This window comes from Rhinopithecus bieti, unplaced genomic scaffold (assembly GCF_001698545.2).
Source record: "Rhinopithecus bieti isolate Rb0 unplaced genomic scaffold, ASM169854v2 scaffold_81282, whole genome shotgun sequence".
Classification (NCBI taxonomy): domain Eukaryota; kingdom Metazoa; phylum Chordata; class Mammalia; order Primates; family Cercopithecidae; genus Rhinopithecus; species Rhinopithecus bieti.
Window position 1 is genome coordinate 443,900 of NW_016830182.1, and position 17,721 is coordinate 461,620.

A 17,721-nucleotide genomic window follows, 5' to 3' on the forward strand; every position below is an offset into this window, starting at 1 on the left:
TGGTTCCCATCTTTCTGAGGCCCAGCTGCTTCCTGCCTTTCCTCAGTTTGATCATCAAACCTTCTTTTGGATTCTGTGAGTGAATACATTCCCCTTTCGGCCTCAGCTAGTAAGGTTGGATTTCTGTCACTGGCAACATGAGTTCTGACTGACACGTGCCCCATGTGGAAGCATTTGCCATTCATATGCTCATGAGATGTTTACAGGGCTGGTCCTACGTGCATGGCACTGTGCACAGCTGCAAGGTCACTGGGCAGGGGAGCATGGAGAAGGGGGTTCTGTTCAGAGATTTGGGGTGCAGACAGGATCCATCTGCAGGGGACAAGTTTGTACAGGCTGATTAGTGACTCTCAAGGATATAAAGGGACACCCCTGATTCCCAGATGTCACCTAGCCTGGGGTTGGACTCATGACTCCAAAAGCAGATTCTAACATCTTATGTCTTCACCTTGAAGGAGGAGCACGAATATCTCCAGATCTCAGGGAGAGGACGTCTGACCCTTGAGCCAGAACAAGGCCCATTTACTCTGTGTTCACGGATTAATCCTGAGTGCCAAATGTGGTACCTGGTACACAGGAGGTACTTCATAATCATAATGTGAACTGGATGAATGAATGAATGCAAAAATTCATGCATGTTCAGCTCTGCTAAGCTCACTTCTCTTCCAAAGCAGTGGAGGAGGATGCAGCCTCTGACTTAGACATGTCCTAGCAATTCTGGCTTCCTTCCAGAGCCTTCCAATCCTCCCTGTCCCCTGCTCGCCTGCACCCCCTCCCTAAAAGGAGAGCTACATAGAAAGAGGGTCAAAGCCCCAAAGCCCGAGGTCAACCCCACCCCTGCACTAAGCCAAGTCCTGCCTACCACTCATGCCACGTCTGGTGGTGTCCTGCTCTTCCCTGCTGTCTCTCTGTCTCCTGCATGAATGCACCCCTACTCCCTGCACAGATGTGTATGCAAAACCCATCCTGTCTTGGCACTCACTGTCTTAAAGGCACTCAGTAAATGTTTGCTGAATGAATGTGGAATGAATTAGATTAAACAGATACACTTATCTTGCTCTAGCATCCATGAGATGGTTTGCTGTCTAAGAGCTCAGCAACTCACAGGCGAGATGTCACCTCAGGGATGGGGATGAAGAATGGACCAAAGAGCTGGAATAGATGGAGGTTCAGGGCACTATGGGTGGGCACATGAGGGAGGGACTCACAGAGGGGTAGCATTTGCACTGGGCTCAGAGGGAATGAGTAGGAGTGTAGCTGGTCAAGAGTATACCTGGTAGGAGTGTATCTGCCAGGATACTTCATGAATTACAGTGATAGGAAAAGAAAATCTCAAACAGGTAGGGCAGACTTCAGGGCTGGCTGATTTAGCAGCTCTCAGATGCTATCTGGGACTCAGGTTCTTTCTCTATTCTGTCACCCACAGTGTTGATCGCATTCTATAGTCAAACGATGGCTGTCAGCAACATTGGGGGCTATGTGTGTCCTTGTCCTTGTCTAGCGGGAGAGAGGGGAATCACTCTTCCAAGCGTAAATTATAATTGGATTGGACAATTTTGGAAAAGAACCTGCCCCTGGACCATTAAGTCACATGGCAGTCCCCTGTGTTGATTGACTTAGAATAATAGGGCCCACCCCTGGGGAGGATGAGATCAACTGCCCTTGAGCCACTGGGTTGTGCGGGGAATCGGGGGTGGGGGATAACAGAACCAAACAGAGGCCGGACAGGAGGCAGGGAGGATGGGTAGCAATGAAGAGAGTCCACATCAGAAAAGGGGAAGATGCATGGAAGGGCATTTCTGGCTGAGGGAACAGGCCATGGTAAAGGTTGGCGTCAGGACTTGTGTGTTTGGGAGATGATAGGAGTCAGATGGAGAAGGGGCTGAGAGGCTGATGCCCAAGGGCAGGCCCTTGAATGCCATCCTGGGGAATGGGATCTCCCTAGGAGAGTGGACTTCTGTGGACAGGAGAAGGGGAATGAGAAACACTCTGAGCAAGCCCAATCCCTCCCTCCTTGGGTTCTCGTGGTGGCACTATCCCAGGATTACCATATGCAGTAGACTGGGTTCTGCAGGTTTGGACAAGGCTGGGGTCTGCATTTCCTCACGTCCCCCTCTCTTTGGGGTTCTGTGTTAGGGCTGGCCACATGTGAAGCTGTGGGAGATTTGGAAGGTGAAAGCAGAGAAGAATTAATCATTCTCAGAAGGTCAGGACCATCAGACAGGATGACAGATGCAGAAGTGCCCACAGGCGTCCAGGGTCCCATTCATCTTTCCGACTCTTGGCCTTACCCACCTCACCAGTGGAGGCCCCCGAGGTAGCCACCAAGTGCTGAACTGCAGGTCCCCCAGAGGCAGCAGCCTCCATAGCCCCCACTTCCTTCCCACCTACCCACCTGTTCCCGTGCTTCAGGCTGTTGGTGCCTTCCTCTGGTCCTCTCCCAGACCTTGATCTGCCCAGCCCACCTGCATCTGTGTAAGCACTAAAAACTCAAATGCTATGTTAAGACTAGTTGCTTGGCCGGGCGCGGTGGCTCAAGCCTGTAATCCCAGCACTTTGGGAGGCCAAGACGGGCGGATCACGGGGTCAGGAGATCGAGACCATCCTGGCTAACACGGTGAAACCCCGTCTCTACTAAAAAAATACAGAAAACTAGCCGGGCGAGGTGGCGGGCGCCTGTAGTCCCAGCTACTCGGGAGGCTGAGGCAGTTGAATGGCGTAAACCCGGGAGGTGGAGCTTGCAGTGAGCTGAGATCTGGCCACTGCACTCCAGCCTGGGCGACAGAGCGAAACTCTGTCTCAAAAAAAAAAAAAAAAAAAAAAAAGACTAGTTGCTTAACACCTACACATTTGGTGGAGTCATCCTCGAGTAATAATAGCTCAGCTTGACCCGATCAGAGAGGCTGAATTATAGCATAACAGCACAGGCTGCTGGCTTCAGATCCTGGCTCCCCACAACCTGCTGTGCAAACTTAGGTGAGTTTTCCATGTCTCTGTGGCTCAGCTTCCTCCTCTGAGAAGTGAGCCTAAGAACAGGGCTAGCTGCAGAGACTGGCTAGAGGAGCCCATGAGATGATAAGATAGCATGATTTGCACAGTGCCTGGAACATAGTAGGTGCTGTATAAGTGTTAGCTGTTGTTACCACCTATTTGTCATGTTCCAGGCAGCAGCCCAGGTGTTCACACAGGTGTTAATTCATTTAATCTCCCCAACAATCTTGTGAGAGTGGTAGTGCTATTAACCCCATTTATAGAGTCACAGAGAGGCTATTAGGTTGGAACATATGAAATTGCTAGTTTTGTAGGTCAAACATAGTTCTGTATCAGCAATTGCTTGTGGCTCACAGCTAGCATGACTGCAGGTCTCAAAGCTGGGCAACCTGCCCAAGCTATGCAGCCTGCACTTTTACTGGAGCACCTACTGGACGCCAGAGAGATGGTGTGTCCTCTGTTAGAGCACTAATAATATTACAGGAGGGCTGTTTATGTAATGAAGGCTGTGCACATTGAAGAGGGAGCTACAGGCTATTTTCAATCCCTTTCCCCTACACCTTAGCTCATTTGGGCATATCAGACATAGGCATCACCTCTTCCATAAAGCCTTCCCTAACTTCCCCATCCAGAGAAGTCAAGCCCTGCACAGAGTCAGAGGTAGGAGAGGGCCCTATTCATCTGGAGGACAGTGGGAAGTTTTGTGTGACTGGAATGTCCACTACTTGAAGAAGAGCCTGGAAAGGGACCTAAGCCAGAGGAAAAGACCTGGGATGACAATGGGGCTTGGCTCCATCGTCACCGTGAGAATGAGCCATCCAGGCCAGCTTTTCTTACTCACAAAATGCCACTGTATCTCTTGATCTTGGCCTGCCCTTAAGCCTTCTTGGAAGCTGCTCCTTGGTGAGGGTGCACCAGGGAGCCTGAAATGACATGTCTGGCAGGAGGTGGGCAAGTTTCCAAGCCTGGGTGGCATCACAGGGACTTCCTGGCTTTTGCCTGAGGCGGCAGTCCCTGTAAGAGTGACCTATGGAGTTGACCTCTGCACTGGGAGTCTTAGGCGGCCCCATGTCCCACCTTCTGCTTTGCATCCTCTGGACCTAACCTGCCTTCCCGAATCCAGGCCCACGGCTTTGTCCTGGGAAGCACCATCTCAGCCCAGGCTGAACGCCGCCCATCCCATCCCCATCCCCATGTCTGTCCTGCACTCCTCTCTCTGGGACAGGGCTATTCTCTTATCTGGGGTGGGGGAATCTGACAGACGGTATCAGAAACCAAGTCTCCCTGAGGGCTTTCCCAGGACTGCCTGGGAGAACTGGGGGTGACCAGGGTCTCCTATTCCCTTGCATATGTTAAGAACTTGGGGTGTGGGCCAGGCGCGGTGGCTCAAGCCTGTAATCCTAGCACTTTGGGAGGCCGAGGTGTGCGGAGTCAGGAGATTGAGACCATCCTGGCTAACACGGTGAAACCGCGTCTCTTCTAAAAATACAAAAAATTAGCCGGGTGTGGTGGCGGGCACCTGTAGTCCCAGCTATTCGCAAGGCTGAGGCAGGAGAAGGGCGTGAACCTGGCAGGCGGAGCTTGCAGTGAGCCGAGATGGTGCCACTGCACACTCCAGCCTGGGTGAAAGGGTGAGATTCAGTCTCAAAAAAAAAAAAAAAAAAAAACTTGGGGTGTGGTGCTGGGCTCCTCGGTAGGAATCCTGCTCTGGCCCTTCCTAACTAGTTTCCTCCTTTGTAAAATGGGGCTTACAGATAGCGCTTACCTCCAAGGCCAGTCAGTGCATAGCAACCGGCTCTTGGAGTATAGTTCCAACCTGAAAATTGGTTGGTATTTTTCTGTACTTCAGTGATTGAGGGGAACGTGAAACAATGAAGAGGTAGGTACAGACTTGACACTCGCTTGTCAAAAGCATGAGTGACTTTGCTGAATTGGATGATAGCTTTTGAATACAGAAAAAAAATCTTTTTTGGGGGGGCTACTCACAAACCAACAACTATAGACCCGACACAGACATACTTTATGTTTCATTTGGAAAATTAATATTTTCTCCATCACTTTTTTAAGTCTAGAAAAATCAATAAAAGATAATTAAGCCTTTGTCAATTTTCATAGTTTCATCACTAAACACAGCATTGGGAAGAGAGGCTTAGTAGCCACCATGACATGGCATTTCCACCACAGAAATACAATGGCCCTGGTAGTATAGAGAATAATAAAGTGCAGTGAGATCATTCGGAAGTGATGAGTTTTGAGGATTTGTTACTTTTGTTTTTAGCATAATTTATTTTGAATTTATGTAATTTAATTTAAAAATAATAGTCATATTTAACACCCAGCTTGTAAAATTGCTGAAAATTTAACAATTGGCTCTTGTGAACCGGTACAAGCTGGCTCCAGCATGCCACCCCAGGGTTACTGTGGGGGGTAAATAATTGAATGTTTTCCAAATGTTCAGAAAACCCTGACATATTGAGTAAGCCCTCCATAAAATGTTAGCTAATCTTCTTACTTACTATTATGATTCTCGACTGGAACTTTGGTGAAGTCAGGGGCTGAGGTTAGGTGTATTTTACCACTAGACTAAGTTCCACTTGAGGACAGGGATCTCCTTTTATTCTCCTGGCATCTAGCACAGGCCTGGCCTGCAGGAGGCGGTGGGCAATGCTCTCTCAGTTGGCATTTTTCCAGCTTGACCTGGGTGGACATCCGTTTCACTCTGGCTGACCTGTGGCTATCCCTGGGTCCTTTCCAGCATCACAAGCCACAGATGCCATCAGGTGGGCCTGTTGGTCTTTCCCTTTTCCTGTTGGCTCGTCAGGAAAATCTCACAAGAAGGTGCATATGTGGGAAGCCCCACTTCTCAGGTGCTGACCCAGGAGAGGAATTGAAGGCAGATATTCTCGGCTCTGTGCCTGCTTCCTGCTCCTTAAAGAGACCTGGGGATGTTTGCAAGTTTAAAGTCTTACCACATTGGGATTGAAGTACCATTGCCCCTTTGTATCCATGGGATCTGCGTCCATAGACTTAACCAACTGTGGATCAACAATACTCAGGAAAAAAAAATCCACAAAGTTCCAAAAGCAAAACTTGAATTTGCTGTGCACTGAGTCCTATGCTGAATCCACACGAATGAAGTGATGTGTAGACATTGTATTAGCTACTATAGTATAAGTAATTAGAGATGACAAAGTATACGGAAGGATGTGCATAGGTTATAATGCAAATACTATCTCATTTTAAACTAGGGATTTGAGCATCCCTGGATTTTGGTATCCATGATGGGTGCTGGAACCAGTCCCTAGAGGATACCCAGGAATGACTGTGCTTGCAAGAGGTAGCTGAGTTCCCATCTCCCTGCTGAAACTAATGGATGTACCCACCCTATGCAGGGAAAACCGTGTACGTAAGGACCCAAATCCTACTGGGGGAGGGGCATGTGAAGAGGGAGGAGCAGAGAAGTTTGCTCCGAGTCTGATAAAAGTAGCGTGAATACTTTTTCCTTTATCCACAAACATTTATTGAGCATGGATCATGGGCCAGGATAGGGCTGACTTCTGGGGATATGAAGTAAAAATTCCACAGCCTTTGCTCTCAGGGAGATTACATTACAGTAAAAGGAAGCAAAGAGCCTATTGGAAGGGCTGTCACTAGACGCAGTATGGAATCGCCCTCAGCAAGTTGCGGTTGCTCAGGTGGGAGCGGTTGGTCCTGGGGGAGCATTGGAAAAGGCTCAGTAGAGGGGTGATGTGTGATTTGCTTGTTGCAAGCTGGGGAGGTGCTCACCTGATGGTTAAGGGACAGAGGCCATGGTGCTGTGGGCAGGAAGTACCTCATGGACAGAGGCAAGGCCATGTGGAAGGGACTCATGTGACCCAGGCAAGTGAGTGGAAGGGCACAGGGCAGGGCTTAGCAGAGGAGCCAGGCAGCAGCAACAGAGAAGGGGTTCACCCTTAAAGGAGCAGTCCATAAGGAGATGGCAATGAATGGGTCAGAAGGTGAAGGAAGACAATGAGACAATGATAGGCGCCCCAGAGTAGAGCCTAGAGCCTGCAAAAACACAGGTGCAGGCAGCTTCTTTGTCAGGTGATCGTGAAAGCTGGAGTGAGGGAGCGGGGAGAGAGACAGTGTGTGAGAACAGGGGAATAAAGAGTGCATAATTACTGTGCGCAACTGAACACAAGCCCACTAGCACCCTCTAAAGAACTGTGGAGAAGATGCCTTGGAACTCTCCCTCCCAAGGATGGGAAGTTGACTCACCCGCTCCCATCTTCCACTGGTTGGGATTGCCCCTGGGGGTGTTAACTCCTCTATTTTTTGGCCATGCTTGTGTTTGAGCCAAAGGGTCACCCTGACGCAGAAAGGGAGAGAGTCACATCAGCACACTTGAAGTGAAACGCTGACAGCAGGTACACAGCTGTCTTTCTCAGCTGTGCTGATGTCAGGAGGACCAAAAAGATGTGACAGGGAGCACACAAAGTATTTGCTAAAGGAGTCAAGGAAAGAGTGAGTTTCAAGAAGGAGGATGGGTTGGCAGGTTTCCTGTCATGGAGAAGTCTTGGATGGAAAGGTCCAGGATGGAAAGAGTTGGGTTTGCATTGGGGTTCAGCGGACAGGTAGGGTCAGAGCCAAGTTGCACTGGGCTGAGGAATGAGAGGGCAGTGAAGAAGCAGAGAAAATGGCATAAGTGATTTTTTTTTTTCTGGATTGTCAGCTGTGAAGGAAAGACAAGGAATCTGACAATAACCAATGGTAGACACAGAATGGAGAACTCACTGAGGATGAAGAATGTGCAAAGATCAAGGATAATGGTGAACTTGAGGGACTTCAGGGTTTGCATTCCAAGTTTTCTTTCCTTCAGACTGTGTGTGTGTGCGCGCGCGCGTGTGTGTGCGTTGTGTGAGTGTGTCTATATGTCTGTGTGCTGGGACTAAAGAGAGAGAAGGAAAAGTTGTTCTTTTCTTGGGACTGTGGGATGACATGGGCATTGGGGTTGGACAGACCTGGTTTAGAATATTTGGTTCCGCCACAGTGTGATCTGGGCCAAGTACTTGGAACTCCGTGTTGTTATCTCTAAAATGGGGATAACAATATTTCTCTCCCAAGGTAGTTCTGGGCTTCAATGAGAAAAGGTTTGTAGAAGAGTCTGACATGGATTAGATGGTCAGAGCATCAGTATTGTCTGAGGGACAGGATGGTGGTTAAGAGAACAGACTTTTGAGCCAGACTGCCTGCCTGGGTTCAGGCCCAGCTATATGCTGTCCAGGCTGTAATGCACACAGCGACAGCATTGGCAAGAGTGAGGGTGTGACGAGATGTGAGGCTGGATTGGTAGGCACGTCCAGAGAGCTGAGACCAGAGCGCAGGCCAAGGCTGGGCTTCATCTTTCCTGGGGTCTAGGTCCCTGGCCACTCCACTACTCCCAGTGACTTAGTTTCTCCTCTGCCAGGAGGGGGTGAATTGACACACACCTGTCAAATGTGTGATTCAGATACCAGCACTCCCTGTCCCTAGCAGACATTATCGATGGAACAGACACCTGGTGGAGTTTGGACATTGTCTCATTCATAGTGCTTCCTGACATGGGCTCCAGGTGGGCTCTGCAATTGATCAGACTTGCCAGATGAGATTTTCCATCTAGGTCTATGTGACCTCTCTAGATGCTCCTGTTCTTAGACCTGGACAAGCCCAGCTTCTGCCCAGTTCCCATGCTTTGCAGGGCCTTTCTCCAAGTTTTCAGAAAGTGTGTAGCTAACCGCAGTCCTCATTTTTTCACTTGGCTGGTTTTCTCCCATCCCTGCAAATCGGGTAGGTTGTGGGATTTGTGTCTATGGGGCTGTTCCCGGCTCAATTCTAGAAGGGCAAACTATTGAGTAGATTACCTATGTTGGCCAGCGTAGTATTTTCCCCTTTTCTTTTAAATAACAGTACTATTAAGATACAGATCACACACTATATAATTCACCCATTTTAAGTGACCGTTCAATGGGTTTTAGTGTATTCAAGAGTTGTGCACCCATCACCACAATCAATTTCAGAACATTTTTATTGCCTGAAAAGAAATCTTGTACCCTTTAGCCATCCCCCCCCCCCCCATCTCCCCTATTTCCCCTAGCCCGAAGCAACCACTAATGTATATTCTGCCTCTACAGAGTTTCATGTTCTGGACATTTCATATGAATGGAATAATATATTATGTGGTCTTTCATCACTGAATTCATTCACTTAACATAATGTTTTCAAGGTTCACCCACAGGGTAGCAAGAATCAGTACTTCATTCCTTTTTATGGCTGAATAATATGCAATTGTAGGGATATATCACATTCTGTGTATCCATTTGTCCACTGATAGACCTTCGGGTTGTTTCCAACTTTTGGCTATTATGAATGATGTTGCTAAGAACATATATACAAGTTTTTGTAAAGACACAGGTTTTCATGTCTTGAGTATATATCAATTAGATTGGTGCAAAAATTATTGTGGTTTTTGCCATTACTTTTAATGACAAAAGCCACAATTACTTTTGCAGCAACCCACTAGGAGTGGAATTGCTGGGTCATGTGTTAATTCTATGTTACACAATCAGACTCTTTTCCAAAGTGGCAGTACTATTTTCCAGTCCTGAAAGCAGTGTATTAGGGTTCTAATTTTTCTACATGCTGCCCAACACTTACTATTTTCTGACTTTTTGATGCTAGTCATCCTAGTTGGTGTGAAGTGGTATCTCACTGTGGTTTTGATTTGTATTTCCCTCAATAATGATATTGAACATCTTGTCACGTGCTTGTGTGCTTGTTGGTGATTTGTAAGTCTTTTCTGAAGAAATATCTATTCAGATCATTTGCCCATTTTTAATTGGGTTGTCATTTTATTATTGAGTCATAAAACTTCTTTATATATGCTATATACAGTCCCTTAGCAGACATACAGTTAGCAAAAATTTCCTCCTATTTAGTGAGTTGTCTTTTCACAGTCTTCATGGTGCCTTTGAAGGACAAAAGTTTTAAATTTTAAAACTTTTAAAAGTTAAAATTCTATGAAATCCAATTTTTCTATTTTTAATTTTGTTGCTTGTTCATTTGGGGACACGTCTAAGAAGCCATTGTCCAATCCAAGATCACAACAATTTACCCTCATGTTTACTTCTAAGAGGTCTATAGTTTTAGCTCTTCTGTTTGGGGTTTTGATCCACTTTTAGTTAATTTTTTTCATATGGTTTGGTGTAGGGATCCAATTTCATCCTTCTGCATGTTGTCCCAGCATCATTTTGTTGAAAAGATTATTATTTCCCCATTGAATTGTTTTGACATCCTTGCTGAAGATGAATTGACTTTAAATGTGAGGATTAATTTCTGGATTCTCAAGCCAGTTAAATTAGCCTCCATGTTATCCTATGCTCCTATGCTGGTACCACACTGTCTTTATTACTGTAACTTAGAAGTACGCTTAGAAATCAGGAAGTGTGAGTCCTCCAATTTTGTTCTTTTGCAATATATATTTTTTTCTATTCCAGATTCCTTGAATTTCTACATGAATTTTAGGATCAGCTTGTCCATTTGTGCAAAGAAACCAGCTGAGAGTTTGATTGGAATTGCATTGAATCTGTAGATCAAGTTGGAGAGCATTTGCATCTTAACAGTATTAAGTCTTCTCACCCATGAACATATTATATTTTCCCATGTATTTAGATATTTAATTGTCTTCAACAACGTTTTGTAGTTTTAGAGTAAAATATTACACTTCTTTTGTTAAATGTATTCCAAAGTATTCTTTTTGACATTGTTGTAAATGAAGTTGTTTTCTTAGTTTCATTTTGAGATTGTTCACTATATGATATTTCTTTTGTGGGATAGTATGTGATTGCTCATGAATGGTGCGGATGCACTGATTTTTAATGACTTGTTTAGATAGACAAAAACTTCAAAATAAGATCTGCCTTACACACACTAGGGGCATCCTAGCATCTTTGAATTCTGAGACGTCATTTTATTACAACAGTTTGTTTATTGATTTATTTGTCGAGGGCCCCCTATGGGCCAGACATTGTTTTAGGAGTGAGAGGCACAGCAGTGGGTGCGGCAAAGTTTCTACCCCTATGGAGTGTGTGTTCTCATGGGGAAGACAGACAACAAACTAACTGCTAATCAAATACTTAATACAATTTCAGGCAATCACAAGTCTTTCGAAAGAAAATGAATTAGCTTTAGGATACAAAGTTCCTGGGCACAATGTCAGATTCAATGGGATGGTGGGGAAGGCCTTTCTAGGGAGGTGACTTAGGGACAGAATTAAGTGCAGGGTGTGCTGTGTGGAGAGCTGGGGAGGACAGTAGGTGCCAGGCCCTGGGTGGGAACACCCTGCAGGGGATTGGGGACAACAGTGGAGCCAGCATGGCCAGGGTAGAAGGGACCTGAGATGCGAAGAGGAGCTGAAGAGTTAGGCAGGGACCAGGCCACAAAATCAGATTGGCCACGGTAAGCACTGTGGCTTTTACCCTGAGTGTGATGCCAAGTCACTGGAGAGATTACCAAGAACTGCAGGAGTCAAGGAAGGTGCCTTGAAAGTCAAGGAGGCAGGTGAGTTCTGCAGGGAGAATCTGCATGCGCAAAGGCTTCAGGGTATGGAGAGCCAGGCAGGAGCAACAGCAGGAAAAAAGGTATGGGAAGAAGCTCAGCCTGATTGGAGCAAATGGAGTATATTCTGGAGCAAGACAAAAGAGAAAAGAGGGGAGGATTGGCGTGCTCTCTGGTTGTATCATGGTCTATCTAGAAGGTAGCATTGGTTTTAGCCCAGAGTTCAGCCCGGATTCAAGGCTTAGGAAACCTAGAATCAAACTTTGGCTCTGACCTTGACTTGTTCTATGATCTTGGGCAAGTCATCTCCCTTCTTCGGGGCTTGATGTTGTCATCTGTACAATGGGTGCTTTAGAACAAGAACAACCTCAAGTATGTTGCCCCTGTAATGCATATCTTTGGAGATTGCTTGATTCACCAAACCCTGGAAGAGAGCCCTTGTTGGGAGAGAGGCCTTCTGTTAGCTGAGCTGGTCTATAGCTTCTCTAAGCTCAGATGCCTCCTGCCCTGAGGTTTGGCAGGGAGACAGGGTAGAGTGTTACTATGATTTATCTCTCCCTTTCATCATTACCAAGCTAATGTGATAGCCTGCGGCTGGTCTGTAGGGTGGCTAAGCTTGTAAGGAACTAAAGCTGGAAATGCTGGAAGTAAGTGTGGCAGAGTTGATAAGTGGTAGAGAAGGGAGATGGAGAGAGGTTAAACATAGCAATGCGAGGCCCAACTACACCATGTCCTCCCAGAAAAAGTTGGGAAGGGCTCAGACAGTGACTGGTCCACCTCCATGGGTTTGCAGAGGAAGTGGATAAGGCCCAGAGAGGAAATGACTTCTGCCTTAGGTCACCCAGCAAATTGGAGGCAGAATAGAAACATGGTTCCTGGTTCTAGACTCATGGTCTTTCCACTGCACCCCACTGCTTCTGGCAAGTTGAAAGCCAATGTTCTTAGGGCAAGGAGAATTAACAAGAGGTAGAGAGAGGAATGTGTCTGAATGTTGGTTAGGTGGTAGGAGAAACAAGAAGTGAACAGCCTCCTGGTGGTCCTACTTCTCTCTGATCAGGACACACCAGCAAGAGGTGCAGACCCTGCTCTAGCTGCACCTGCCCTGGAGCCAGCAGCAGAGGATGCCCAGGAATCCTGGGAAGCCAGCCTGTGAGCCCTCACTGTGCCACACCTCTGTACCCGCCACAGCCTCTCCACCTGCATGATCTGGCCCATGACATTTTCTGCTCAGAAATCTTTCCTTTGCTCACTTGCCGACAGGATTGGGGCAGGACTGTGGCAGCCTCTTCTCTGTGCTGCTCTATTCAGACTCTGGGGACCTTGTAGATGATGAAATTGAGAAAATAAAAGTTGTCCTCATTCTGGTCATCACTTTGGGAACACAGTTTTGGGAACACTTGAGAGAGGGGCTGATTCGTATGCCTCTGACAGACTGGCCCAGCACCCAGGAGACTGCAGCTTCCTCCATGCCAACCATGGCACCTGCTGGCATAGTCCACTGGTGCCCCAGTGACATGTGCCATTTTTCAGAGTCTTTCCTCACTCTTTACCCTCTTTAGGGCTCAGCCAGCCTGCTTTGCCAACTGGGGTGTGGTGGCTACTGTCTTTGCCCCAGCCCTTCACTTTGCGTTCTCCTGTCCTGACCATCTGCTCCTCCTAGTGACCATGGGGGCTATGGGCTCCAAGCCAGGCCAATCAGATCCTTTCCCTGGCATTTTTTTGCCACTTAAGCTGGCCCAAAGAGCTTGTTATCCTTTTTCGTATAAAGCTGTTTAGATATAAGCCAGAGATGCCTGTGGCCAGTGTTTCAACCTCTTGAAAAGCTGAAACTCGAAGAATAAAGTCAGCAGTCTGAGAAACAGATGGAGGTTAGAGACAGCATCCTAGGGCACTTGGGTGCCTGGATCCCACTGTGCTGAGTCTGGACCACCCCTCTTTTTGAGAGAGCTGGTGAACTTGAGTATTTTTTTAGCAGTGAAAGGGACTCTGACTAATCTGTGGGTCTGATAACTCTGGCTTGGCCTTTTCATGGGTTGTGAGAATCAGATAACCTGCCCATGGTCCACAGCCAACCAGTGGTAGATCTTCAAGAAGCCTTCCCCATCTCAAACCCCTTACAACAACCATTCCACTCATCATGTCGAAAAGTGGGTAATCCAGAAAGAACAGGAAAGGTGGGGACACATAATTGTTGGGGCTTGACATAGGCTCTCTCATCTCCACACAGTTAACACTGTTTTATGATAAAACAAAGAAATAAATTCTTATTTTAAAGATTAAAAAAATCAAGGCCATGCAACTTGGTACTTTCAGGCCCTGGGGAGTCTGTGTCTCAGCCCGAGTGGCCAGTTGGACAAAATGAGTGTCACCCTGGCCAGCCCCTAGACCAGCCTGCCCCAATCTCTGGGCTTAGCTGATGCCGTGGGTTCAGCATCCAGAGTCTCCTCCCTGGACATCTCTCTGGAGATTCAGGGTTGGCCAGGGCCTTGTGTGATAAGAATCACTGAATGTCAGTGCCCAGAGGAGTCTTTGAGATAGAGAATGGAGCAAGTGCACGAGACAAAGACACTTGGCCAGGATCACACTGCCGTGTGGCTGCTATATGCTGGGCACAGAAACAGATGCAGGGAACCTGGGCTCTGGAGCTCCCACCACTGCTGCAATATGCCACACCGCTTCCTGCCTGGTCCATCAGTGTCCCCAGCAGGTGACCTTGGACAGTGTCCCAGGATCCAAATGTGGTCCCAGGGTCAGACTGACATGACAGGGAGGATCTATAGATCTGGTGGAAGCCGCTTGGTGGCATCTCGCCCAGGAGTATCTAAGAATACAAAAGGGTTAGATTTGGGGACATGTATTTTAGCAGATTCTGAAACTTGCTCTTGTATTTTTGAATATTTATACTCTGCTTCATGAGCTCAGATATAAAATCCAGGTCTGTGTTCTCTCCTAGTGCCTCTGTTGCTTGCAGATACAGAACTTCCTTCAAAGAAATAGGTGAGTGGCCCATGCAGTAAATGCCCCCAGGACTGAGGTGACCCAGCTTTTCAGTAGACCTTCTGCTTGGCCATGCTTTGCAGGCTTCTGGTTACTAGTCCAGGTGACTGGTTGAGGATGAAAAAGTCACCTCTTAGCCTCCTCCATTGCTCCTCCATGCTGTTTGCCTCAAGAAGGAAGCTCTGACCTGCTGGGGTATTCACGGCTCACCAACACGAAGTCCTCTGTTTCACTTTTCTCCTTGCAGGAGCCTTTCTCTGCAACGTGTCCTTCTCCATGTCCACTGGCCCAAAGCCTGACCTTTAGTAAGGTCTTCCCCCAGAATGGTGTCATGAGAAAGATAGACGTGAGGTGTAATTTATTGAATACTGTACTGAAATGGAAAAACTTATGGTTGTATAAGTATTTTACATCCAGTTTCGTTTCTTTCTTTCTTCTTTTTTTTTTTTTAAAGATGGAGTCTCACTTTGTCACCCAGGCTGGAGTGCAGTGGTGCGATCTCAGTTCACTGCTACCTCTGCCTCCTGGGTTCAAGTGATTCTCTTGCTTCAGCCTCCCGAGTAGCTGGGATTACAAGCGCACACCATCACACCTGGCTAATCTTTTGTATTTTTAGTAGAGATGGGGCTTTGCCATGTTGACCAGGCTGGTCTTGAACTCCTGACCTCAAGTGATCCACCTGCCTTGGCCTCCCAAAGCTTTGGGATTACAGGTGTGAGCCATTGTGCTCAGCTTTCTTGAAGTCCAGTTTCTACCGAACATGTATCACTTTCTTACCATCATAAAATAATCGGTATGTCAGACTATCATATTTTGGAGACCATCTACATCATATAAGTATAGATATCATATACATATACATACATATACATATATGATGCACATGTATACATCATATGCAGTGATGTCCTTATTTCTTAATCCAAGTGTTGGTTAAATGGGTATATTCAGTTTATAAATATTTAGCAAAGTATAAACTATAACCTTGTTTAATGTGAAAAAAAAAAAAAAACTAAAAATGAAAGGTATGAAGGAGGCAGAGCACTGGCCTTGGAGTCAGAACATCTGGGTTTGAAATCCTGACTCTACTGAATATTTGCTGAGCCAAGTTGCTTCACTTTCTTGTCTTCCCTACCTGTTGCCCTGCTGCATGGGGCTGATTACACCTCTCTCATGCCCTTACTTGTTAGGAGGGCTAAATGCCAGGGGGCAGGGGGACGAAGTGCTGTGCAAAAGCTTGGGTCACGGAGCAGATGATCAGAAGGCCAATGCCTGGTGCATTAGGCCACCCCAGCACTTCTCGAAAGAAAGAACACAGGAGAGCAGCAAGCCAGAGAGAGCTGAGCTTTTGCTGGAGCCTTGTGACAGGCAGGACAGTGACTGAGGATTTAATGAGAGGACGATTTGAGCACCTGCAGTTCCAATGCCAATGAGTGCCTCTCTCTGTGTCCCCAGGACTGGGTTGGCGCTAGCTGTTTGTGAAGTGCAACTTGTCCCCAGCAAGCATCTGTTTTGCTTCTCTCAGCACCAAGCCTTCAGGAAATTCTCGGCAGGCCCCCTGTGTGCTCCAAAGCGACGCCTTCCCAGCTCACTTTGGCTGCCAGCAGCCTTCCAGCAGGGGCTTCTTGCTTTGAATCCTAATGTGAGCTTCAGCAGGGGCTTTAGTTGCTGCACTCAGCAGGGGATGGGAAGGGATGGTGGTGGATGGAGGGTGATGAGGCAGTGGGCCTGGTTCGTGGTTTCTGGGATGCTGTGGCACACAGGGTCTGTCTGTGCATGCCTGCGGAGGCTGACTCATCAGCCTGCAGGCCGGCCTAGTGCCTCATTTGTCAATCAATGCCCCTAGCACTTGGTGAGCTGGGTTGGCAGGGGGTGCAGCCACTGAGACAAGCAGCCAGATAGCTACTGGTCATGTTACTTCAAGAAAAGGAGGTTAGGCCAGGCATAGTGGCTCACTCCTGTAATCTCAATGCTTTGGGAGGCAGAGGCAGAAGAATTGCTTGAGGTCAGGAATTTGAGAGTAGCCTGAGCAAGACCCTGACTCTAAACATTTTTTTTCTAAAAAATTGGCTAGGACTGTACCTGTATCCCAGCTACTTGGGAGGCTGAGTGGGAGGATCACTTGAGCCTTGGAGTCTGAGGCTGCAGTGAATTCTAGCCTGGGTGACAGATCGACATCCTGTGTCTAAGAAAAGGAAAAAGAAAAGACTGTTAAGAATCTCAGTGATGCAGAGGTTTATAGTGGGCACTTGGGCCTTGCCTCTTCTTTATTCATGTGCTTGCATGTAGTAATTCCCTGCCAGCCTCTAGTTCAGCCCCTGGGCACTCAGTCAGGGACAGGAAGCATGGCCCCTGCCTCTCTGATACCCTTTGCAAAGGCCCTGTCATGTCTCCGCCTGGATGACAGGCAGAGCAAGCCACGTGGTGGAGCAGGCAAACTCTACAGCCAGACCACCTTGGCTCAGCTCTCAGCTCACCACTCCCTTGGGTTCTGATTTGGGGCAAGAAACTTACCTTCTCTGTGCCACGACCCGCCTAATCAACATAGTGAAACTCCGTCTCTACTAAAAATACAAACAATTAGCTGGGCGTGGTGTCGGGCACCTGTAATCCCAGCTACTCGAGACATGAGGCAGGAGAATCACTTGAACCCGGGAGGCAGAGGTTGTAGTGAGCTGAGATGGCGCTGTTGCACTTCAGCCTGGGCAACAAGAGTGAAACTCCGTCTTAAAAAAATAAATAAATAAAGAGTGGGGGTGATGACAGCAGTCCTTAATTTATGTAGTTGGCATGAAGTTCAATAGGTTAATGAGTGCAAAGAGTGTGAAATAGGGCCTGGAATCTCGTCCATAAGTAACAAAATCATAATGACTCGGTTGTGCTACCTCTTGAGTCACCTTCTTCTAGGCTGTCTCCATCACACAACCTTAGCGATCTTTCTAGGTCAGTTCTGATTATAGTAAAGTCATTCAAAGGCTCTGTTGAAAGTTCAAACTTTTCCATGGCCTTCAGACCCCTGCTTTCCTCCTCTTGATCACCTTTCCAAACGGCCATGCCCACTTTTCTCCTCTCTACCTTACAGACACTGCAGATGGCCTGCCATTTGCTAAACTTGCCATAGCTTCTCATCCCCTGCTGTTCCTGGGGGACCTCTGCTCT

The 17,721-nt window shown here is 47.3% G+C and overlaps 1 long non-coding RNA gene across 1 annotated transcript in view; it reads left to right on the forward strand.

Annotated features, from left to right (window-relative positions):
* The window catches only part of LOC108524225 (uncharacterized), a 136,668-nt gene extending 122,825 nt beyond the window's left edge, over positions 1-13,843 (forward strand). The window contains exon 3 of the long non-coding RNA XR_001884007.1: positions 10,506-13,843. This is a non-coding gene — a long non-coding RNA (uncharacterized LOC108524225). The remainder of the gene's footprint in view (positions 1-10,505) is intronic.
* Positions 13,844-17,721: the final 3,878 nt, after the last annotated feature.